Source organism: Rattus norvegicus, chromosome 2, assembly GCF_036323735.1.
Source record: "Rattus norvegicus strain BN/NHsdMcwi chromosome 2, GRCr8, whole genome shotgun sequence".
Lineage (NCBI taxonomy): Eukaryota > Metazoa > Chordata > Mammalia > Rodentia > Muridae > Rattus > Rattus norvegicus.
In genome coordinates, this window is record NC_086020.1 from 242006061 (window position 1) to 242031457 (window position 25397).

Here is a 25397-nt window from a genome sequence, read left to right on the forward strand (position 1 = left end):
GACAGACATTAAGTTTATGCTTTGAAGGAAAAAAGTGCTATAGCCGCGTAGATAAATGGTTGAGTATAGTTAAATCACAGACTTCAAGTTCTCCTCTTTTGCTGTGTCTTCCTTGATGGCACCCTCAAAGATTGAAACAACGTTTCTCAGATTTCATTGTATATACATTTCAAGACATAAACCAACCCTTGACCCCATAGATACTACTTGAATTTTACTTGGAATGTGGACCTTGTAGAGACTTTTCTTTTGTCCTAATCAGTTCTATCTGGCCCAGATTGGACAGATGCGTGTGTGTGTGTGTGTGTGTGTGTGTGTGTGTGTGTGTGTGTGTGTGTGTGTGCGCGCATATTTGCATACTATAGCCCTATTGCAGATCTTAGTTAAGTATATTATTGATCCTCCTAGCTTCAGTCTTGAGACATATAAAACATGGCTTCAATGTAGTGTCTATTTAAATAAAAAATATTATTTCACACAGGAAAAACCTGACCTTTTAGAAATTTCAGAAATAAGTATGCTTTCTAGGATGTCTTGCTAGAGAGCCAAGGACATTAGTCGCTAGAGCCTTTATCTACGTATCAATCTCTAGATCTACATCACTTTCTCTCTTTATGTGTACATACATTTTTATCTGTACACCAGTCTATCATTCACTGAATAGTTATAAATGCATTATACTGTGTTGCTGCACCCATGTTATATATAAGCTACTATTCAATACTGAAATTTTCACATTGATGAAAATATGAATATTGTTTAAATATGAAAACTTCATCATTTTATTTCATGTATATTCTTGGCAATAATATTGTAGCATGCATCTTTTTATTTTTGGCAAAGGGTTACTGTGGTCACGTATAATATTTATAACCATTGCCTCTTCATTGTTTAAATTTATTTAAAATAAATAATACCATCATCTATGTGAGAACCTCTGTGAACTCTTGGTAATTTCATCTATTCTTTTATACTCAAACCTGTAGGGTAGCATTTCCTTCCCTATTTTGTCCAGAAGACCAATTATAGAGCAAATATAGTTCATTTACACAAACTATGAAAAACGAGGCATGATTTGTCTTTTACAAAACAAAGAGAAAGATGGTTGCTATGCAAGGTGTCATTTGAACCAAGCTCTGTCATCAGTAGTGCAAACAGAATCCATAAATTGCGTGACAATCTGCCAAGATGTGTGCAGACAGACATATTGCCACACTGCTATAGAGCACTGCTGTTTAGTTCTTTTGGGAATCCAGCTGGGGCATACCTTCTTGTACGGTCCCCTGGTATTTCAGTGTGAGCTTCAAATGCACTGTGTAAATAGTCCACTGAGCCCTAGTATGAGAAGAATGCTAGCTACATGGAGATTGCAGTAAATGGTACCACAATCCCCCATGTGTATCAGCCCAGTCTGTGAAACATACTGATGATGGCCATTACCAGTACTGAATCTCCTCTGAAGTCCTCGAGATCCCACAGAGGGCAGAGTACAAACCCCATCCAGCAAATTGGGAACAAAGCCAATATGTGCACAACTGTAGACTAAGTATTTGAATGTGACTGACTGTCCTTTGATAATGCAAAGAAAGCCTTTTGTACCTGTTATTGTGACATATTGAAGAAGGCTGAAAAGACACTTGGTGTTGGAGTTAGGGCCCAAGAATCTAAGAATTATCACTTTTATTCTTGTTGAACAATGTTTCTCCAGGAAAAATATTTGACCATTGTTTCATCTTCCTCTTCCTTCTATTATTATAATTATGTATTATTATCATTATTATCATTATCATATCTATCTTTTTGCTTGGTTTTCAAGAAGACAGAAGGGTCTTGTGTAGAGCAGGGATAGGATGGAGAAGTGGTCCGCACTGAGGGATGTGAAAAAATGCATGTAACCAAAGCATCACAATTTCTTGAGCATTCTTGACTACCATGTTCATAATCTGGCTGGTTAGGGAGTGATTTATACCTAACTCCATTCCTATGCCTACAACATTTATTCTTTGTAAATATAACTGAACCTAATTTGACCTAATTTGTCTCCTCATCATTGTCTCTTCTGAACACAGTCCATTCTCACAAACCCTTGTAGAATCCTTGATTTTGTGACATTAGTCTGATAATCAGTATTAAAATCAGAAATATCATCCATACCACTTGAAAATGTTAATGCTACTTGTAAATGCTCCTCAACTGGGCTGTAAAGAGGGTGGTTAATTGTATTTGTATGTCTTCATGTACAGTTTCATCACATGTAGTAAAATTAATAAAATAATATGAACACAGAAAGTCTCCTTCTCCCTTCTACCAAAGGTTGTCGGATAAAAACAGATGCATTCATTATCACTTTCATAACAAATTTTTACTCCACCACCACACTGTGTAGAAAATAATATTCCCAAGGACTCCAGTCATATATCTATACACTACTATCCTTCCTATGCATTTATTTTTGTTCTGGATAATTATCAGTTATCAGTCATACAGTCTAATATTTGCTCTTAAAAATATGCATTTGACTGTTCTTAGAGCAAAAGTCCGGCACTTGGCCTGGAGGCTGTGATGGGTAGGTTTAGAGCAGAAGTCGTTCCATGACTCCACAGATATGAACAAAGCCCCGGAGTTGGCCTATGTGGTGCTGTAATTTTGTTTTCTCAAACATGAGGTAATTATTTACTTACTTTTGTGTTCACATGAGCCGTGAAAGAATTGCTGTGGAACACATGAAAACACATTGCGAGTGTACATTGTGAAACCTCCTCTTGCTAAGTATTTTTTTAAGGAAATTATCTTTTTTCTTAATCTGTGCCCCCTCCTGGTGAACAAAGATTGCAGTGTCCACCTCTTTAAACTCTAGTTGTGATGCCTTGCTCAGCAGAGTGCTTAGCAACATCTCATATCTCAATGAGTAGCAAGTTCTGACAAGGAGTTCTAAGAGAAGGGGAGTCTGGGAGCAGTGGAATTAACAAGTTGAAGTCAAGTAGTAGGCACAAGCTGGCAGCCTAGGTTCTGCTGAGATGACTTTGTAGTCTGTGTTTTCTCTCTCTCTCTCTCTCTCTCTCTCTCTCTCTCTCTCTCTCTCTCTCTTTCTTCTATGATAGTATAAGTTCTAAAAGTTATGTGGATAGATCATAGGTTTTCTGAACAAAGTCAGAAAAAAATTCATGAAGGTCAGTTTTTGCTCTCCAGAGATCTCCAGACAGCTCTGCTCTCATTGGAGAAAATTCTAAAGAACTCCTATTTTTCTCTGCTAGCTCATCCCATGTTATCATTCAATTATTTATTCCAGGTTCCCTTTTGATTATCCTATGAATCAGCATCCCATGACCTTAGCCCTTTGATTCTTGGGAGATAGCAAGCCTACATTTTCTGGTAATATTGTAGAAGATTTCAGAGATCTGCCTGCTTCTGTTACACACAGATGCTAAGCAAACTAGGTAGGACTTTGTCCTGAAATTACCTTCCTTGCTGTGACCCCAGGTTGACCTTGAACTCAAGATTCTGACTGTCTTTGTACCAGCCTGCTTTTGTATCTTTCTGACAAGCTAGCTCATTAATGCAGCTGCCTTTGTTCCTTTAGATTGTGAAGCCCCTCAAAATTCATAATGCATCCTTTTTTCATAGTTGTGAGATTATATATTTTTGGATTTTTCCATTTAGCGCTCTTTCCCATAGCCTAGAGTTGTTTTGAAAGTCCCAGTGTTTACCATTTTGCCCAGACTTTAGCCACACCTTTGCCTCAGTGACTTGTGCTATTTCTAATTCTAATGGAGTCATTAACTCCTCAGAGGAATATGAAATACATACATTATTATACAAACAAGCCTTACACCCACAGCAGCCATCAGCACTCCTGGAGGCTCAAACCCCGGCTCTGTTTCAGGGGCAAGAACTATGGCAAAACCTGCTCCCCCTCCCACACCCCTGCTCCCAAGATCATGCCAGGCTTGGCAACTCCTGGAGGCTCACACCTGGGGACAAGAAACACCACACCTTTCTGTCCCCACCAGGGCCATGCAGGGACTAACAGGTAGGCAGGACTGAAAGAGTTAGTAAAGAGTTAGCTGTTTTGAAGCTTCGAAGGAATGCATTTTCAATAAGCTTCAGCAGGGTGACTTAAATAAGAGCAGGGAAAAAATGTTCTTCAAGACTCAGTGATGCCACAGGTAGCAAAGGCGTTTGAAATTCAATGTTCTCAGGTGAAATTCCTTTACAAAGCCATTCTTGATGTCACGACTGTGTTTAGGAAACAAAATCCATGGCTTTTCAGATACAAACAGAGTATTTTTTAGGATTTTATTTAATTTTTAATTACCTACAATGGTGGGGTGGAGGATGGGCTCTGTGCACATCAATGCTGTGCCCACAGGTACAGAAGATAACAATAAATTCCTGTGAGCCACTGGCCTGACATAGATGCTGGAAGCTGAACTCAAGTCCAGTGTAAGAGCAGTATATGCCTTTATCAACCCAGGGGTCTCTCTAGGCCATTTTTTTCAGAGTAAGTGGGACTGAATTCATTAACTGTGCATCATGAACACTTTGAAGGATGTATCTGGAAGGGTCCCCACCATTTCATTGGTATACTTTGGGGATAGGAAATTAAATCTACCTGGACTTGGTTCAGAATGACATAAGACAATAGGAGCTATTAATAGTAAAAACAACAATGAAATCCCATTATAAGTTCCTTAAAATCACTAAGTATTGTCTTTAGTCTAAGGATAATTACTTAGCAAATAGAATTTTGCTTTTTGACAATGTTCAGTGATTGCTATAAATTACTGCACTTAGTTTCATAAGTTCTGAATTTCCTTTGGTAGAGTTTATTTGATCTTTAAGATAAACTCATTTCTTTGGTAAAAATGCTGTCTGGATTTTTGTATTAACTGTAATATTTGATAGTAACATAAAAGATTTAAGAAATGAGTTAATGAGTAAAATATATTATTTATTTTATACTTTTCTAATCCACACACATGTGAGTTTTTAATTTGTTGCACTGACCAATGTAGTATATTTTCAACTCATTGTTGCAACTTGACTTACAAGAGGAACTTCATAGAATATTTTAAAGTCCTATTACTGTGAAAATTTATGCAAACTCCTATGGAAATGTATACACCACATTCCCTTCATCTGTAATGATTCATATTTTCTTGTGAAATTCTGGCTGGACCTCATCGTCAGTATATATTGCCTCTCTAGGGTATTCATTTTATAAAATACTTTGATGACATTTCATAAAACAAATCCTGGTGTTAATTTAACGCTTCAAATGACTTAGGAATTTTAAATAGTACATTTAGGTCTAGAAATGAAATCTTCCTGCTTAGTCCATGAGAGCGAAGGAGAGAAGGTAGAGAGTTTTTCAAGAGTTCTGAATTAAAGCAGAATTAAACAAATATCTAAGTTTGTTTAAATTTGACTCAATTTAAAGACATACCAATGAGAGGTTCAATACAAGGTTTCAAGTTCTAAATAAAAAATATACATACTTATTAGTATACATGGAATATTAATTTTCCACTCTAAATTACAATTATGGCTTTGAACACAGGAGATGAAATAGTCAACTAACTACAAAATGAAAACTCATTTGTCCTGAATATTTTTCCCCAGTGAATTTTGGAACAGTCTATGCAGTAGATTTTTTTTTCCTTTCCCTCAACTGGGGAAGAAAAAACTCTGAAGATTATCATATTAAAACACATATGGCATAAGACCTCCTTTTACTTACCAAAAATATTTTTGACAGGAGAGGGAAAAGGCTGGAATTTGAGAGGGCAATTTGACACATCGCTATTACATTGATTGATTTCATAAAACCAGTGAACTCTTTAAACATTACAGTCTATTCACTTATCTCCTTGTAGACTTCACCAGATGGCACCCAGCAAAAGAGGCAAGCCATCAATCATTCTGTGTCTTGCCCAGTACTCTCCTGTCCCACTTTCGTGTGTGTGTGTGTGTGTGTGTGTGTGTGTGTGTGTGTGTGTGCGTGCATGATTCTCAGTGCCATTTGCCACTGTGGCAGCTCCACAAATCCATTTGCTAAAACAGACAGCTTCAGTTGCTTGACAGTTGGCCCAAGTTTCAGTCTCTCATGAGAATAATAAAGTACATAGACTTTTGTCCACATGTTCATGTGAAGAATTGCATGTTTTACCAAGGGAGCACGTCAAAGCATTTATGTGTTTCCATTTGGTGTGGGTCTGTTGCAACTCTATCTACAGGTATAATCTGTGCGCATCTGGTCTTGATGTAACTTCATCAAGCACCCTGGATGAATAAAGTCTTGCATTCAGAAACATCTCTAAGATTCTGACAATATGCATGAATGAAGTTCAAATATATCATGACGTGGCCTTTCTGACACTATCTGGTCAGCCACTTGATCACAAGCCACTTCACTTGTCTGAATTACAAGTCTTCAAGTGTGACCTGTCCCCCAAAGGATTCTTCCAAAGGACAATTTTAGGTACATATTAGAGGAGAGGAAACAAAATGCAAATGAGACATAAAAGCTACTTTCATTAAGTTAATATAAGTCTAAACTCTTGGCTAATATTGGTTTGTTCTTAAAAGCTTCTACTAGTCTGAGAAGATGGTATCTAAAATGGTAGTATGCGGAAATAGAGAAAGCATAAAGATCAACAGAATGCTAGCCACTTGGAATTGATGGTAAACTTACTTCAACCTGAAGGCAACATAAGACTATTGGGAGCTGTAGTGAGATTCTTGTGTAACCTCGTTACTTAGCCCCTCTGGGTGTGTGGATTGCGGTATGATAAAACTTTACCTAGCAGGTACTATCTACACATAATTGAATATATACCATATTTGTCTTTCTATTTCCGTGTTACTTTATACTAGATGATTTTTTTTTGTCCAGTAATATCCATTTGCTTGCACATTTCATGATGTCATTTTTTTAACGGCTGAGTGATGCTCCATTGTGTAAATATACCACATTTCCTTTATCCATTCTTCAGTTAAGGGACATCTAGGTTGTTTCCAGCTTCCGAGTATTATGAATAAAGGCTTTATAAACATACTAACCTTTGTGATAGGATATAACATACTTTTCAAATGCTAAATAAAATAAATTATAAATACCAGTGAGTATTAATGTTTAGAGGAACATATTATATTGTTTTTAAATGGAACTTCCTTGTGTCTTTAGAATAATATAAAACATTAATAAAAATAAAGTGTACTAAAATATATTTGGATTCCTATAAGGACAGACCAACATTTTGCTGAAAATATATAACACTTACATCCATTTGTATGTATATTTAAAATCAAATAAACTTGATGGTTCCACAGTTTTACAGAAAATGTAATGACATTCTTGGAACATTCCTATATGGTAGAATTTTAGATGACAACCAGGCAGTTTAGAAAATGGTGTATTTCAGACCAAGCACACAAAGGCAGACTGATTTCATGGACTCCCTTGTGTTCCCATGTAACGGGGAACTGTTAGAAGTTGTTCTCTCAGTACCATAACAGCTACTCATCTATTGTGAGCTTCCCAGGGAGCTGACAATTCTACTGAGAAAATCATATCTTTTGTAGCTGGAGCAATATCTTCTCAGATTTCATCAATGTTAATAAAGTATGTGAAAGGAGAAAAAATCAACACGCCTTAAAGTTGAACCTGAGAACCAAAACCAGACAGAGTTACAAGGAAATAATCTAGATCATTATCGGTGGACATTTGTATTTGTGTAGTAGGTGTTCACCCTGATGTTTTTCTGAATAGCATATTTTAATCATGCATGCATGCATTAGTGCTGGGAAAGAAATCTCCAGAATTGCTATGTCTCAGTTACATCAGCTTGCAGTGCACACTCAGGCCCTGAGTGGATTCCCGAGATCCTGACTATAACCTCAGATGACCAATTAACATATAACGAACAGTTAACGCATTGACAATGTTTTTTCTTTTGTGTTTTTCCCCCTTCCTGCTAAAAGAGGAGGCTTTTAGTGCTGATGACATAATGTCCAGATGGCTATGTTTAGAAGAATTGGTAGAAAATAGGAAGTCTCTTCCAACTAGAACCCTTGCAAGGCCGACTCATTATTTCAGTCCCTGGAGGGAAAAAGTGATCGTTTGCATCATTGCTAAAGTGTGAAATGAGAGCTATGTCTTTAGCACTGTTTAGATTTCTAACCACTTGAAGGATAGCAAGTGTTCTTTTTCTAATGTCAAATGAAGACTTAGCGTCACATCCTGAGAATGACTAAAGAACAGCATTTTCCTTCGGGTGCGGGACATTTACTTATTTATTATTCATTTGTTCATTGTTCATTTTTGTTTTAAAAAAAAAACCAAACAAAAAAGCCCAAAACAACGAACACAAATATATTCCCCTGTACATCCCAAGCCTTCGAACCAACTGGGGTAAACCGCAGTGGGAGGACCATAGCGGATGCTCTGCTTCACGGGAGCATCGAAGCTGCAGCGGAGTGATGGGCCACACAGAAGGACTGAGTGTGGCTCACTCCTCCCAACATCCGAGCAGAACCGCCATCTCAGTGGGCGTATAGAATGACTCCTCTCAGTACTCAAGCAGCAATCTCCTGTTTTCCTAGGTAAAAGGTAATCTTATAGAAAAGTCAAAATACACATTTACACCAACACCATTTTGTTTCTTTGAATTCCGTGCCCCCTTTTAGAGTGGTGACAATTATGACTGAAGAGATGGCTCAGTACGTAGGAGCACTGGGCACTCGTAGGAATTCTGGTGTCCTCATCTCACCGCTCTGCAACTCTACTTCTAGGTCCTCTGTCACCCTTCTCTGATTTCTAAGGCACATGGCATACACGTGGCACACAGACAGACTTCCAAAGAAAACACCTACACGAGTCAAATACTAACACTTGTCATTATAACATGAGTGAATTTTGATATAAAAGGGAGCAGCCTTCTGACATTTCTAGGGGACAATCTCACAGCAAAGTCTCCCTTCACCTGGCTCTTACAAACTTTTTGAATAGCCAGCCCTGAAAACTATATTACAATGGTAACATTATAATGTCTGAGCAGGTCTTATTTATATATTAGGTGTATTTAGGAGCACACACACATGCGTATACACATTCACACACACACACACACACACACACACACACACACTTGTAATAATAACTAAAAATGAGAGAAAAAAAGAAGCGATGAGGTTGAAAGAGAGCCAGACGTGAGGAGGTACATGGGAAAGTTTAGAGGGAGGAAATAAGAGGGAGAAGTGATTTAATCATAATCTCAAAAAAAATAACTAAAAAGAAACCACAGAGAAAACTTGAGGGTCTCAAGCCAATGTGATCTAAGCTGAGTACGAAGGCAGCAGACACTCCTGACAAATGTCTCCTATGTAAACAACCTTTCTCATTTGTACAAATGGCCTTTAGGTGCTTGATTTCCATGAACCCAATGTTGTTTATTCTTCTGCAGAGAAATACTTCAAGTCCTAGAAATATTTTTAATAGCCATCATTTACTTAGAAAACGTATACTGCCTCCAACATTGTATTCCTGCCCTTGGTAAACTAATGGTGATAGGGAGAAGCACAGTTCCAGCATTAGATATTATCATGCATATAACCTTTATTTCCATGAATACAGTAAGAGAGTTTGCTAATAGAAGATGCTGCTTCATTTTCACTTTCAAAGAATGTTCTTGACTGTACAAATGTAGCCAGTTGGAGGAAGAGTCCCAAGTGCAGGAACAAAACTCAGAGACTTACTTGCTCCCACTGTAAGGTATCCCTGAAAATTAGCAAGCTAACAGCCATAATGCACGCACAGAGGACATTGTGAAGACATATGCAGTCCTCCTGTTTGCTGCCTCAGTCTCTGTGAGCCCCTGGGAGTCCTGCTCAGTTGAATCAGTGGGACATGTTCCCCTAATATCCCTACAGTCCTTTTTCCCATTCTTTCACTGGGTTCCCAGAGCTGAGAGAGAGAGAGAGAGAGAGAGAGAGAGAGAGAGAGAGAGAGAGAGAGAGTGTGTGTGTGTGTGTGTGTGTGTGTGTGTTTGTGTAGGGGAGAGCAATGGAGACCTACATTTTAGACTTTCACTCTGAAGAAAGACATAATTTCTCATATGGCTCTGTCCCTGCTCCTATGTGATAACAAATGAAGCCTTTCTGATGATGACTAGACAAGGTACTCATCTATGAATATAACAGATACCTTCAGGATTATTTTATTGAGTGTGTGTGTGTGTGTGTGTGTGTGTGTGTGTGTGTGTGTTCACATGCACACGTGTGATGTTTTCTTATATTCAGGTTTCTGTGCTATCCAGCCCCCTGTTCCAGGCTATTTGGGCAGTTTACTGCCTGGGACCCCTCTTGTGCATCATGTCAAACATTAGTTGGTCACTCCCACAAGCACCACCATTGCCCCAGAATATATGACCAGTGGACTGATTGTAGGTCAAGAGTTTGATAACAGAATTGGTAATGAGGTTTCTCTTTCTGTAGCCAGCAAGATACCCCTGTGAACAAAGGAACATTCTTAGAATTTCTTTCCAACTATGTAAGAAATAGATTCTCTATCCTTATAAATATATGTTAGTTCTATCTTTGTAAATGAGTAATCAATTTATCTTTCCTTCCCTTAAAAAATTCAATGTTATAGTAAATCTACAAATGAACCTTCACTTTACAAATTGTCATAAGCATCTTCTTACCCAGTAATGAGTACTAAACCTTTTCATTTATTTATTTGTTGTTTTTCCCACGGGCTTTTGACAAAGGCAGTTCCTTGGGAGCACCTACCCTTTTCTGGATAATATCTCTTCATTATTTCCATGTTTAAACTCCATTCTATCTTTCTTCTAAGATAAAATTTCAATTCACAGTTCTTGCATTATTGCATTATGCACATGTTAAAAAAAATCTTGCTTTTTCTGACCTAACATTATAACATATCTGTAATTTACTTCCTTGGGACATTTACCACTCTCATCATAGTGTAATAGTTCTTTTCAAAAACACAGAGCATGTTTATATGCCTTATTTCTCTCTTGAAGAGGCTCATGTCACAGTTTGTCACTGTGTCACTGTATTTAACATGGCAATATATATGTACATATACATACATATATATATATATATATATAAAACAGTAAACATAAGGAGACACTCAAGAATGAATCCTCTGCATTTCCAAAAGTCACACAATGATATGAACAGAAAATATAAAGTAGAAATGTAATTTCATTAAATACAATCATTTTAAACTAGTCTCTAAATAGAGTAATGAGTATTTATTGTAGAACAAATTATTTTTGTAAAGAACAACTGTATGTCCCCTTATCCTTATCCCCAATTTGATTTCCATAAAGAGTTCACATTCGTATTATTTGAGCAGTTAAATATTTTAAAAGGGAACCATCAATATTTTGTATTTTGATGTTCTTTTCATTTAGGGATTTATTAACTTGTTTCAAATTCTTAAAAATATATAATACTAAGGTATTGGTAGTATATTTGACTAAACTACAAAATCTTGGACAGCTTTGGAAATCCTTAATTTTGAAAAGTGCTATGACCAATCTCAGTTGCATATCTCACTGCTATGGCTTTCCTGAGAAAGGGAACTCAGTGGTTCCATATAGCCAGAATCTCACGAAATGATTTACACCCACAAAACTAGCCCTACAGAGACGAGAATGAAAGGAAGAATGAGTGTATCTAAGAGATTATGTAAATAAAACAAAGGGCACCAAGTTATTGAAAAACAGAATAGACAAAGAAGAACACAGAGAACACAGAAAACAATCAGCAAAATGGCAGCAAGCAACACACACCTTTCAATACATTGAGCATTAGTGCCTTCTACTAACACCCCGGACATTACTGGTTAAAATTTGTATAAATATACTTTGTTACTGGGTTAAACATGATGACATTTTTTAAGGAGCTTTTGATTTAAATAAGAATTAAACAACTATTGTGAAATCAAATCATTCTTGTGTTAATTCCTTAATATTTCCTCAATATATCTTAAAATTATTTGAACCCTAAGATAAGAAGCCATTGTTGTTTTTTCCTATAAACTTTGATAAAAATAAATCTATACTAGCATTGGAGTAATGACACCACAGGAGAGACTTCCACACATTGTGATTTGTTTCTGCCATAGAGCTTCACAGGGGGAGATTGTGCTTTGAACAGCTATTGACCTTCTCAGACCAGCCTTTCCAAACAACGTTGCATACTCAGTGTAGATTCTGTCCTTTCTCCACATTGTTTCTTTTGCTGGAAAATTAGAAGACATTTTCAAATCATGTGTAGATTATCTCTCTTTCTGTTAGAACACTTTACCTCACATATCTTTCCGACTAGGAATTATTCCCTATTGCAGGTTTGTTTTATGGGGCAAGGTGATTTAATTATTAGAAGGTGAACTAGCTAGGGTCCCTTTGCATAACCTGGAATGTATCAGTATAGGAGGAAGAAGTAGACTAAGAAATTAGCAAAGGGCAGGGACATAGAGAAAAGTATAAGAGGAAGAAATTATATATATATATATATGTACATATATATATATATATATATATATTCTCTTAAAAAGAAAAGGCTGTAGCTGTCTTTTTGGGAGACTGAGTGTTGAAAAATTTCTTACTTGTTTCCCCGCTCCCACTGTGCTACACAAAACCGTGGAAATGGGAAGAAGTGTGCTTAAGCATTATGAATCTGCTATCAGAATTTCATGGTTTTCCATGGTGAGATTTCATGGATTTTAATAACATGAACTTCATTTTTATCAAATTTGAAGTGTTATAAATGTATCCATGGTAATCTGATACTCTCATTGGCAGAGATTAATAAAATGTTATTAATAAAAGCGAGATATATTTTTCCCTCTGACATTTGAGATGATGGAGTCTTTGAGAATTTAGTGGATTGTGCCAAGGTTATGAGGCAGAGAGATCTTCCAGGATTATTTGAAGCCATATTTATATTATGCAGAGATAACTCTCCTTCTACTATACTAGGCTGCCGGTTAGGAGAAACTATATATTACTGCTTGGCGAAACAATAAAAGGATGGAGGGGAATATCTCATTACTGAATATTCTTTTATTATTCAGTGACTGTTCTTTTATTGCATAGTTAATTTTTAATATATATTCATGTGTAAACAAGGTTTTTTAAGAAGATAACCTCACCAAGAATAAATTTTGCATTTTAAAGCATTTGAAAGGCTCTAAAATAGACCATAAGATAAACAATAATTTTTAGTGTGTACAACAATGATAAATCTTATCTACTGAGCAATATGAAGCCTCCTTGAAAACTGAGAAAAGGAACTAGATGTGCTTCCTAAGATCCATTTTTCCTCAGAAATTGGGCTGTTATTACTGGCCAAGATGTTGTATATATCTTTAAGGACTCATTATTTCTTTGGAAAATAGATAGTTTGATAGGTTGACCCAACAGAGCAGAATTCGATACAGTTTAAGAGTCTGCTGGATGCCATTCTCATGCTAAACACAGAAGACAAAGTTGAAGACAGTATGTAATGACATATTCACCAAATTCTTATGTTGTGGCCAAGATCAAGAGAAAGATAGACAAGTCTGAAGCTCCTATGCGTGGGATGGCTCTGTAGACTGAAAGTGTGGCTTGTCCAGACTGCATGTTTTAAAAAATTTGAACTCTGTTGTTGGCCCCAAAAAGTGTAAGCTTCAAGAGGTTTAGGCCTGTGATATCTTTGCTTGGAGCTAATGAATGACACTGCTACAGCGGTCCAGAAAAGTACAGATATTCCTCCAATGAAAGAAGTCGCAAGTTCAATTTGGATGTAAATTTTTCTTTTCCTGTGCTGCTCAAGAAAGACATATTACCGCTTTACACAACTGTGTGCATGTGCAGTCATATTCTAGCTTCTGCGATGACCAACATCATTCTTTATAATATTTTTGGTTATTAACGGTTACAACTTAAAAATTCTTGTTCCAGAGACTTTTTTTTATAACGTTACTCATATTTATGTTTTCTGGGCTGGCCATTCGATATTAGATAACCAATTTGGTGTGTTTTTCCCTCCAGAATATTACTTCTCCCACTCTCAACATTCTTTACATGGATGTAGGCCTTTGTAGGGTTGAGGTCTCATTTTAAGACCAGTAAACTCTTCAAGCCAGACGTACTTTCACAATGTATTTAAATGGGGGTAGTCACAGACCCTAAGTAGAAGAACAGAGAAAAATTACACTATTGAAATGATTGCACACTACTGATAGCACAGTGTATATAACATTACAAAAGATGGGGAATAAATCTTTAAATGGAAAATACTATTTATTATTTAAGAACCCTCAACATGTCATGGAATGCATTAGAAGGATCCATAAACGTTTTTACCTAGGTGCTGAAGCTACATCTTTTTCCTCATAGAGATACGGGAGAAAGAGGACAGGCGAGAAAGAAAAGTTCTGTAGCTATTCTAGATCAAAACCATCTGTCTTTGGCCTCAAATTTCCATCTGCCAAGTGAGACAAGATATTATTTCTTATGAATCTAGTCATGTAACCGGCTACTCCCCCAAGGCTTCCTCTTGTCCTTTTGTTTGATCTTGTATCACGTGTAAGTCCAGCAGGTAACCATTCTGTGGGTCTTCCTGCATTTAAGCTTATGTTCCAGAATATATAAAAACTCATGCATTATCCTTGATTCATTCTTAAAACAGGGAAGTGCTCAATAAAGACTTTTCTGCCATCTATCTCCCGAACAGAAATTTATTTTCAGTCATTTCTTTTCTATCAAAACTGCAAATTCCTAGGATTCTAAAGTTCCTAGATAAGTCGCAAAACATTTATATGAGAGCCGGGAAAACTTTGGTAACTCTCAACAGATTCTAAGCATAAGCAAACAGTGATCAGTTATTCAAAATCAAATGTGTAGTAATTCTGAGGTCTTTGTGGCAGTACTCACTGGTATTCTGTGCTGTGAAATCACGGCTGCCTGGATTTGAACTTTGCACACTTTTGCATAAAACACTTGATGACAAAAACTATGCTGGAACACCTTGGCTTAGACTTGAGACTCATGAATATGAGTCTTAGTTTTATCAAACAAGTTTATCCGTGAATATTTTTTGTGTTTAAAAAAAAAACGATTGAAACTTACTAGCTAATACCATTATACTTGTTCTCACAAATGTGTGTGTGTGTGTGTGTGTGTGTGTGTGTATGAAATATCACTTCTTTAGCAATCACCTCAAGAGTACATGTGTACTTAGCATCACATTACACATCTTAAGTACATGCTTTTGGTGGAACAAGACGTTAAACGCAGAGCCTGCAAGGCAAGCGCTTCACCACTGAACTAGATCCACAGGTCCCTTTTGTTTTGAGATAGAGGCTCACTGTACTGCAAAGCTGCGTGCATTCGTCCTCTCTCATCTTCCAGACTAGGTAGAGTCATGATCATGTTCCATAATGCCCAAGGAACAAACATTTCTACACACCAGTTAGAAATAATAAAGCTAAAAGAAAGGCCAGTCTTTGCTTTATAGTAAATGTTCATAATTCTAGAACTCAAGAGCAGAAGGAGGAGAACTGAGAGCTTTGGCTCGCTCTGGTGTCTCAGGGAGGGAGGGAGGCCGTGGGGTTTGAGTGTAGCTCAGTGGTACAGTACTTTTCTGGTACACATTCCTTGGCTTCCCCAATACTGAAAACTCACAGTTAATTCTTTGATAAGAAATAAAATATACTACTCAATGTCTTAATCTTTTTAACGGTACTGTTTATTTTAAAGTATTAAATCAATTTTGGCTTGGGATTAGGACAGAATCTCTAATGATTTCTATTTTAGCTGCGTGCATGTATTTTCCCCCTCTGGAGATTTATGCAAATTGGAGGCATGATGACAAATAAAGACAATTTTCAATCAAGTCTTAAGATCTTGGACGGTTCCCTGTGTCCCGAAGTGGGAAATGTTGACACAGTTCAACTCTTCATGTAAAAGTAATGAACATGCAAGCTTAGTTTTCACCTTTAATAAAGGAAAATATCTATAACAAACACTAGCTTTTAAATGACTTTGACGATTTATTATCTCTAAATTTTTGCCTTATTTATCTATTTTATGTGCCTGTAAACATGTCTTGAATGTAAAAAGCGTTCACGAGTGGGAGTCAGTGTTCTCTTCTAATCCATTTCAAAAGCCTCTGTAGCATTTACTCAATGCCCTTTGTAATCGAAGAATAGTTGTATTTGAATATGAACGTGATAACTACAGAAAGATAAAGAGATTTTGTTATGTTCTGCCTCATCTGAGAACTGGAATTTCTACATGAGTAGACACACATACTAGGGGCAGAGAGTCAGACCTTGTAGCCACTCAGATATCTCCTCACTGTCTGACAAACAAAAGAAAATGTCCCTTATAAACACCATTCCTCATCTCAAACAAGCTGTAGCATTTTGTCTTCACAACATCAGGAAGGCAGAGCTTGTATAGGTTACAGTAATCAATCACAGTCCCTGTTAAAAAGTTATCTCTATTTTAACTACTCTAGAAATTCTCATTTGGGGGATTCAATTCACTGAGCCAGATCAATCCATACTAATGCAGCCATAGTGACCTTTATCTTTATTTTCCTCTTTCAAAAGACGCAATAATAACATAAATAAAACAGAAAACCAACTCCCATAAAGTGAACTGTCTTCCTTCTTTTCTTTCTTGTCACTGTTGATTGTGTGTTTGTGTGTGCACAGGCTTGCGTGTGCACACAACGCAACTAGCAGCACTAGATTAAAACTCTGTAAAATCAATTTCTGTCTTTAGTTGCTGTTGTGTCACAATGTTTTTACCTTGGGAGACACAACATATGTATACACAACCCATATAAGAAGCCCACAATGGACCAAGGTATAAACACCAACAGTGTCCCACGGATAAACCAATGAGGTTTTGGGGACTTTACTTACAGGAATATGAGTGAGTGGTTACTTAAAGGAACAGAAATGACACAGTCAGTTGCGTCACCAAAGAACACTGCAGCTCACAAAGCTGGGAGCCTGGAGCACACTGCACAGCTCGACAGGTCGGAATCTCGGCAGCTTGGGAGTCACTGAGGGTGACTCTCAAGAGTCTTCATTATTTGCTCTTGAGAGGGAGGAGCATACTGAGCCTGTTTAGTTTTAGGGACTTCCTGAAAACATTTTTAATTAGTTCCCTTCTATCTTAAAAGTAGTTCCAATCTCAGAGAAAGCTGGTGATGAACACTTGTATAGCAGACCCTGGAGAATTAAGACCTGATCCTCCTGACAGGACTGAAGTTTACAGATCAGACTGTGTCTGGCAGAGAAACAAGGTGGAAGTTGTAGAATCTGTTTCCTAAGAATTGACCCAAAGCACCTCACCATGGCTATATCATTTTATAAATCCAGAGATTATCTATGCAGAGGTCTACTTGACCTGCATGTTAGAATAATCTGGAGGGCCATGCCTGCTTTGAGGTTGAGAACTTTGTAGCCTTTATATCAGCATTAATGGCTCCTGTATTCTGTTTTTGTACGTCACTGGATTTACGTTAATTATGAGAGGATGAGTGTCTTCATAAACCTGGACAACTGACCTAATCTGAATATCATGAACCAACACTTGGGAGAGTCTTTGAAAATAATGACCTTTTCCCTTTTATCTCTTATGTCAGCTGTCACTTATTGCTTCTCATAGGGACCAAGATAGAAGAAATTTTAAGAACTGGAGAAAAACAAACAAACAAACATCATTGGATTTTTGTAAACACTTGATCTATCAGGGAACTCTTTTGTAGGGTTCTTTGTTTGCTTACTGAATTTAGAAATATGTTTGGCTTCATGGCCTCTCTATGGCATTCCAACTCAAGTGTGACCTGTACAGTCCACTAAAATGCAGACAAAATGATCTGTGCTGTTTGCCTTAAAGGTAATAAATGATTCTTTTTATGACTACATGACTAATCCCCTATTTTGAAAAAACAACTTTTCTCCCTCCCTTCATGTTTACCACAATTGCTGGTTTATAATCTAACAAGAAGTATAACTATGCCATTCCTTCATCTTATGTCATTTCCTATCACTCATGGAAGTCACCTGTCAAGCCGTATGTATGCTTCATGGGGGAATTGCTACATGTATAGCTTTAGCTCTCTAATCATGAAGACACCATTATGGATTTCAATATAGAGATCCTTAAAAATTGTTTCTAATTGTCATTTTCACATAATTTTGTTGGAGTTGCAACCTAAGGCATTTATCACGCTATGCAGAATTCCAAAGCCTAGAGTACATCTTCAACTGGATAAACTTCATGGTTCACTAGAAACCTTGACTCAATGAAGTCGATCCTAGAAAACTGCTATAAAAAGTAAGTAGTTTGCTGAATTTCATTGGTCAGAAAGGAAGTCAGGTGAGTGTTATCACCATTTCATCTTCAAAAGCAGTTTGTATCATAAAGAATAACCACTGTTATTATTATTGTTATTGTTTCATAAACATGACCTTAGAAATTGACATTTGTCTTGATGTTTAAGTGGGTAACAATAATCATAGATGTGAATATAAATTCATAGAATTAATTAAGTTAAATTGATTCATAAAAATGTTTTGAATGGCAACACGACTTTATATGAAATAAATATATATGCAATTATAGGACACTTTTTTATGTAAGCAAATGTGGAAATGCATATGCTTTTAAGCACAAGTATCTATATAACATTTTACTGTGTAGCAAACATGTCATCAGGAAATTATGTCTTGGATTATATTATTTTTTCAATTCAGGAAGTATTTACTGAGTATCTGAATTTCTGATAGCAAAATAGTTGGGACACAATCTTGTCATCTAAAAACTTGAATTATGGTTTAGATAAAACTTGGTTGACTAAGTTTTAATTGAAAAGCCAACAAAAATCTTATTTTCTATGTGGAAATTTTGGAAGTCTGTATTTTATGTTTTAGGCACCAACGAATACTGAGTTGCACCAAAAAAAAAAGAAATCAATGAAAGTTTTCACATTTCAACTAATGTATTAAACTTCTTTGTTGAAATAAGAAACAGTGCATATATCAGAAGTTCATTCAGGGAGTTAACTTATTAATTCTAAATGTTTTTGTTTCATCCTTACGGAACACTGTTCAAGGAGAAAAGCAATAACAGTACACTAAACAAACTGACAAACAAATCAAACCAGGAAAACCTTTACCTTCTGCTTTGTTCACACAGCCATGGCCACACAGCCTTTAATTTCCTTAATTGACTATTTTGAATGGTAACACTAATATGTTTAAATTTTTCACTTAGATCACTTTGGACCTATGTGTAGATGACTGACATCATTACTACAATCTATGCCGCCACACACCCAAGAGTAATATTGTGTTCTTTCCCCTCTCATGCATCCTTACTGTTCCTAAACTTTTGGGTTCCTCCCCCTTCTTCCCTTCCCTTCCCTTCCCTTCCCTTCCCTTCCCTTCCCTTCCCTTCCCTTCCCTTCCCTTCCCTTCCCTTCCCTTCCCTCCCTTCCCTTCCCTTCCCTTCCCTTCCTTTCCCTCCCCTCCCTTCCCCTCCCCTCCCCTCCCTTCCTTTTTGTTTCCTCCTCTCTCCTGAGCTCTCCTCTCCTCTCCTCCCCTTCCCTCCCCATCCCTTCCTTTCCCTCTACTTTCCCTTTCCTCCCATCTCCTTTTCTCTTCCCTCTTTACCTCTACCATCTTCTTATCTTCACTCCCCTCTGTGCCCCCTCTTGTATTCTCTCTATCTACCTCTCTCTACATCCTTCATCTCTGTTCCTCACTTCTCCTCTTCCTCCTTCGTCTTTCCTACACTCTCCTCTTCAGTCTTCAAGTTTCAGTCTTCCTCTCATCCTACCCTCTCGCCTCTTTCTCTCAAGCCCTCCCTCCCTTCTTTCCCCTTGTCTACACTCTCTTCCTGTCTCCATGGCTCCTCCCTTTCCCATCTTTTTTTTGTATTGAAATAACATATCATCCAGAACTCATACCATTGCATTGTTGACCATAAAGATTACATGAGATAGCAGGTCTATAGTTCTCATAATTGAAACTTTATATTCCTTAGGAAATGATCTTCATTTCTCTCATCCAAATCTCCTGGAAGTTCTGGTCAGTTTGACTGAGGTAAACACCTTGCAAAGTGGAACCAGGCAGCATTGGTCTTGGTTAGGCTTGCTTGTTTTACATTATGTAAGGTTATCCAGATTGATTCATGTAGTCACAGCTGGAAGGCTTTCATTCACCTTACTAATTAATATTCCATTGTGGACGTATATTACAACAGAGATCCAAACATTAATAATCCTTATGTCTCAATTATTGTAAACAATGTTTCCAGCCATAGTGTCATTCTAAAGTTGGTTTAAAACAGTGATTCCAAATTTTTATAAATAGTAATTCAAAAGTAAAATGATGACTTGTATACTAGTCTTATTTTTAACAATTTTAGAAATCTCTGTGATGCTTTTCCTAACATATTCACCACTTTACATTCACAAATAACTGAATTCTGTCATTAATGTTTCCACCTTTTTGTCAGTTCTAATCTGTTGTTATTTTTAATAGTTATTATGGCAAGTAAAAAGTGATGTTTTTTTATTTATTGTATCTATTAAAATGGTATCTCATTATGTGGCTAAGAATTTAGCCACATCTGCCTTATATTCACAAGCATGAACTGTGCAAGCCGTAATGCTATACCTCACTGTATTTATATTCCCCCATGAATTGCTAGAAAAATTTGCGTATTTACCTTTTGGTCTTCTGGGAGAAATGTTAATCTAAGTTTTTATGCATATTTGTTGAGTTTAGGTTTCTGCTTATGAGATGTAAGAGTTTGTCACATACTTTAGAAATAGCCTCTTCTCAGATACTGGATTTGAACTTTGTGCACACAGCCATGGCCGCAGAGCATTTAATTCCTTAATTGACTATTTTGAATGGTAACAATAATATATTAAAATTTTTCACTTTGATCACTTTGGACCTATGTAAAGATAACCGTGGCATCATCACTACAATCTATGAAGCCACATACCCAATGATATATCATTTTATTAAGATTTTCTATCTGCAGACACTGTTGAGTTTGACCTTTTCTTATCCTGTCTTTAGCAGCAGGAGCATTGGTGAATAAATTTCTGCATCATATTGATTGACTATACTTCATTGATTAAATAAGGGCATTTATCTATAAAACTTTATTCATTCTAAATGTCTAAAATTTCCATACACAGAATATCAATGGCAATTTGCTAATCCATTTCCCTTTCTACAAATAATTAGTAGAAAAAAATAAGAATCTTTGTTTGTCGTGACTGCATTAAGACTACAAAATAGAAGAGGTATAAACATTGTCCTTTTCCAGCTGTCTGTCCTATGCTTTCTGTAAATAATTATGTAAGAATTACATGTACTTTTTTGATCACAGCTGTTACATTTCTGGGGGAAAATGCTACCAAGGAGTTTGAATTCAAACGATCTTTATTATAACAACATAAAACGTATCATTCTAAAACTGTATCCTAGGTTTTAGCTAATGTTTATTTTTAATAAGTAAGAATGTATCACTATTTCTTTTGTAAATATCTGAAAATAAGTCCAAATGTAAAATTTTGCCTCATAAATCAGGTTTTCAAATTCAGTCTGAATTAAGGAAAACTGTACAAAGTAGACTCATTGCACATGAGGGTAAACACATTTATATGGTTGACATGCTTAACTACCAACATTATTTTTTTAATCTGATTGATGAAATTCTTGTTTCAAAGTACCTTTTAAACCATGATTTCAAACTGCTCTAAGATATCGTCTTCCTAAATACCTCTAACTGCAGTTGGAATATTAATTTGAATTTGAACTCTATGGCTTGATTGTCAGGCATGCCAAGTGTAGATAAAATGATAATCATTCAACCATTTATTTCACTTTATTACCATGTTAATTCAATTCATTCAACATTTGTTGAGTGTCCATTATAGGGCTGTCATTATGCCAAGCACTTATAACAAAATTTGTGCTAGCTATCAATGTTTTAAATTTGTTTAACAAGCAACAATAATCATATTTCAATTTTATGCAGCCCATTATTTTTATAGCTCTAATCTATCATTTTTAAAAAGGAAACATTTCCAAGAGTGGTTGTTGTCACCTATATATAATATATGGTGTTGAAATAACGATAATGATGACTGGGTTTCTGTCAGACTTCTATTCTGAGATTTCTAGGGATGACTTATTTATACTGCCCTTTGATTTTTATGTCTAACAAATTTTGAATGGGTAGAATGTGATGCTAAAAATCTAATATTATAAAAGTACTTTACATATGTTCTTGAGAAAAAAATCACAAATCGGACATATTTGCAACCCTTACATAGAGGATATATACACACACACAGACACACACACACAGAGAGAGAGAGAGAGAGAGAGAGAGAGAGAGAGAGAGAGAGAGAGAGAGAGACTCCAATGCTACAGGAAGGTGATGAATATTAAAACAACATATATATATATATATATATATATATATATATATATAACATGGGGATCACCAAACAAATCACTAATGTTCTTTCAAAGGATTTATCACTACTCTTAGGAAGCAATGTTATATTATAAAACTACCTGCAGTGCTGGAGTGTTACCAAGAAAGAGATAAACTTTTAGGTCATATTCACGGAAATTTCATTTTACTTTTGGGACTGTTGGGAATTATGAGAGCCATAGCAGTAATGAATGTGTTCAAAGCATAAGCTTCAGGCAAACTTTAGATTCTATCTTAGAGGTTGGGGGTTAGCTCAACAGATAAATTTCTGTCTTACATCACAAGAATCCTCAGAAGCCATGTAAAGATCCAGAAGCATGGAGCCCATGTTTAATTGTAGTGCTGGTAGGATTGGGGAATTACTCTGGCTGGAAAGCAAGACCAAAATAATTGGTGGGTTCTGAGACATTGAGAGACTTATCTGAAACAGATAAACACATACCTTTGGTTTCTGTTTAAATTTCAAATGTTTGTTATTGGAATATAACTGTATCACTTTCCCTGCTTTTACCCTCTTCTACCCATTCCATACCCACCACTCTCAAGCTTATACAAAATATATAGATCAACATCTTGAAGATCCCTGCCCCAGAGGAGATAGCTACAGCACAACTCTTGCATCTATGTCTCAGGTAACATTGGATCAGGGGTGGGAGAGCAGAAAGATTTTAAGAGTCAGAATACAAAGAAGTCTGAGGTAAAGCAGTCAGGTCTTCCTAGAAATGACTCTATAAACAAGGCGGAGATGTTAATGATATCAATGGACATATAAACATGGAAGGTGGATTTTGAATGGGTCTCATCCATAGGCAAAGGTAAGAAGTATTTCCAAAAATGACATTTGAAGTTATTCTCAGTCTCTACATATGTGCACATGAGCTCCTTCCCACATTTAGTCTCATAGTCATAAACACATATGTTGTTGTAAAAATATAAGAATAAAAAAGAGTATTGGTGTCTTTTACCCTGCTAGGTCCTCACCGCGGTGTCCCAAGATATCTGCTAGATATCTTGGCGGAAACACATCATTCGGCGGCCCAGACCAGTCGCCCCACACTCCATTACATTACTTAAACCTACACATTAAAGAACACACAACACAATAATTTTAGATCCAATTGGTAAGATATAATTGCCCACTTAAACATACAAAGCCCGGTACTATCCATCCCTTGAGAACATTAATAACAACCTGTAAATACACAGAGCAGAATCTTAACATGACCTGCCATCTTGTCCTGCCACGGCTTCTCCGCCTCTCTCTCCCTCCTGTCTCTTCCTCTCTCCTTGTCTCCTCCTCTTCCTTCAAACTTCTCTCCCGCCCATCCTTCCTTCTCCTCCAATGTCAGGCCTCCTTCTATCTTGTAACTCCCCCTCACCTGTACTTTACAAATTCAATGGGGAAAAGGTTCTGATCAAGTCACCTGATTCCTGAGTATGTGACTAGGCAGCTGTCCTTGGGGCAGTGGAATTAGCATCAAAATACAGTTAACTTCAGGGCAAACCACAACACACATACACACACACACACACACACACAACACACACACTCACATACACACACACATTCACATACGCACACACACACATTTACATACATACTTACAAATGTGTGACCATTAAAAATTATATTACTTCACACCAAGCTCAAATTTTCTGTTATTCTATGCTCTTTGCTATGTCTCCATAACTTCTAACCCAACACTCTCCCCTTTGCATTTATATTACACATTGTCCTCTCTATGTAACATGAAAGAAAAAAACAATATTAATAATGCTGGTTTTGTAACCTCCTATGCTAGGTTGTTTCCTGTGGATTAACCCTAAATTACTTCCAAACCTCCTAACTCTCTCCACAGCCACCATGATGACCCAATGGTCTCTGACATCTTTTCTTATGAGCTGAAAACACCAAGCAGAATTTTCTTGTACTTAAGTCAGGCAACCACAATTTTAAGAGTTCAAAGTTGGACTACTCCAACATTTGTCCTCTGTGGGATCAAGGGATGATAATCTTCCTACACTGAAAAACTGTTTCCACGGCAAAGGACTCGTAAGCAATAGGCAGGTTTCCTCTCTCTTTTCTTTTCCATCTCTTTTTTCTTTAGACTTTATTCATGGACAGCTGCCAGAGGTGTGAAGAGTAAGCCAGGCTTTTCCTGAATGGTCTTCAATGTAGACTTTTTAACTAGACATAATATAGTTACCAAGGTGGGAAAACAAAGTGAAATGCATGTTTTTCCTTCAAAATACCCCAATATGCCTGATGCATGCTATTGTTTCCTGAAACTTTCTTTGCCTGAACTGTCTTTCCTATATATTTAAAAAGCAATCATGATTTTTAAAGTCCATAACAATGTCAGTAATAGCTTTATCTTGATCCTATTTATTATCTCTGCCTTGGTTTTTTCCCTTGATTTATCACATTAGTTGGATCAGACAATGTGCATGCTTATGTCTTCATGCCCATACATGAAAAAGGTCCACAGTGAAAGAAGTAGAAAATAAATTAAGGGATTCACAAAAGAAGAAATAGATAACTGAAAAGAGAAAAAGAGAGGAGAGGAGAGAAGGGAAGAGGAGTGAGGAGAGAGGAGGGAAGAATAGGAGAGGAGAGCAGAGAAGAGGAAAACAGGGGAGAGGAGAGCACAGGAAAGGAGAAGAGAGCCAAGGAGAAGAGAGGAGAGGAAAGGAGAGAAGGGCAGGGGAGAGGAAAGGGTAAGAGGAGATGAGGTCGGGAGGGAACCGGAGGAGAACAGAGGAGGAAAGGAGAGAAGAAGAAAGGAGAGGAGGAAGGCGAGTAGAGAGAAAAAGAGAGAGGAGAGG

At 36.8% G+C, this 25397-nt stretch overlaps 1 long non-coding RNA gene across 7 annotated transcripts in view; it reads right to left on the minus strand.

Annotated features, from left to right (window-relative positions):
- The window catches only part of LOC108350139 (uncharacterized), a 133220-nt gene that overhangs the window by 55596 nt on the left and 52227 nt on the right, over positions 1-25397 (minus strand). The window contains exons 3-4 of one of the 7 annotated variants that reach the window (XR_010064531.1): positions 22849-22939; positions 8607-10508 (exon numbers count right to left, since the gene is read on the minus strand). The exons of 1 other annotated variant lie outside the window; for it this stretch is intronic. This is a non-coding gene — a long non-coding RNA (uncharacterized LOC108350139). 5 more of the 7 variants (XR_010064530.1, XR_005501403.2, XR_001836959.3 and 2 more) reach the window with 5 other exon arrangements.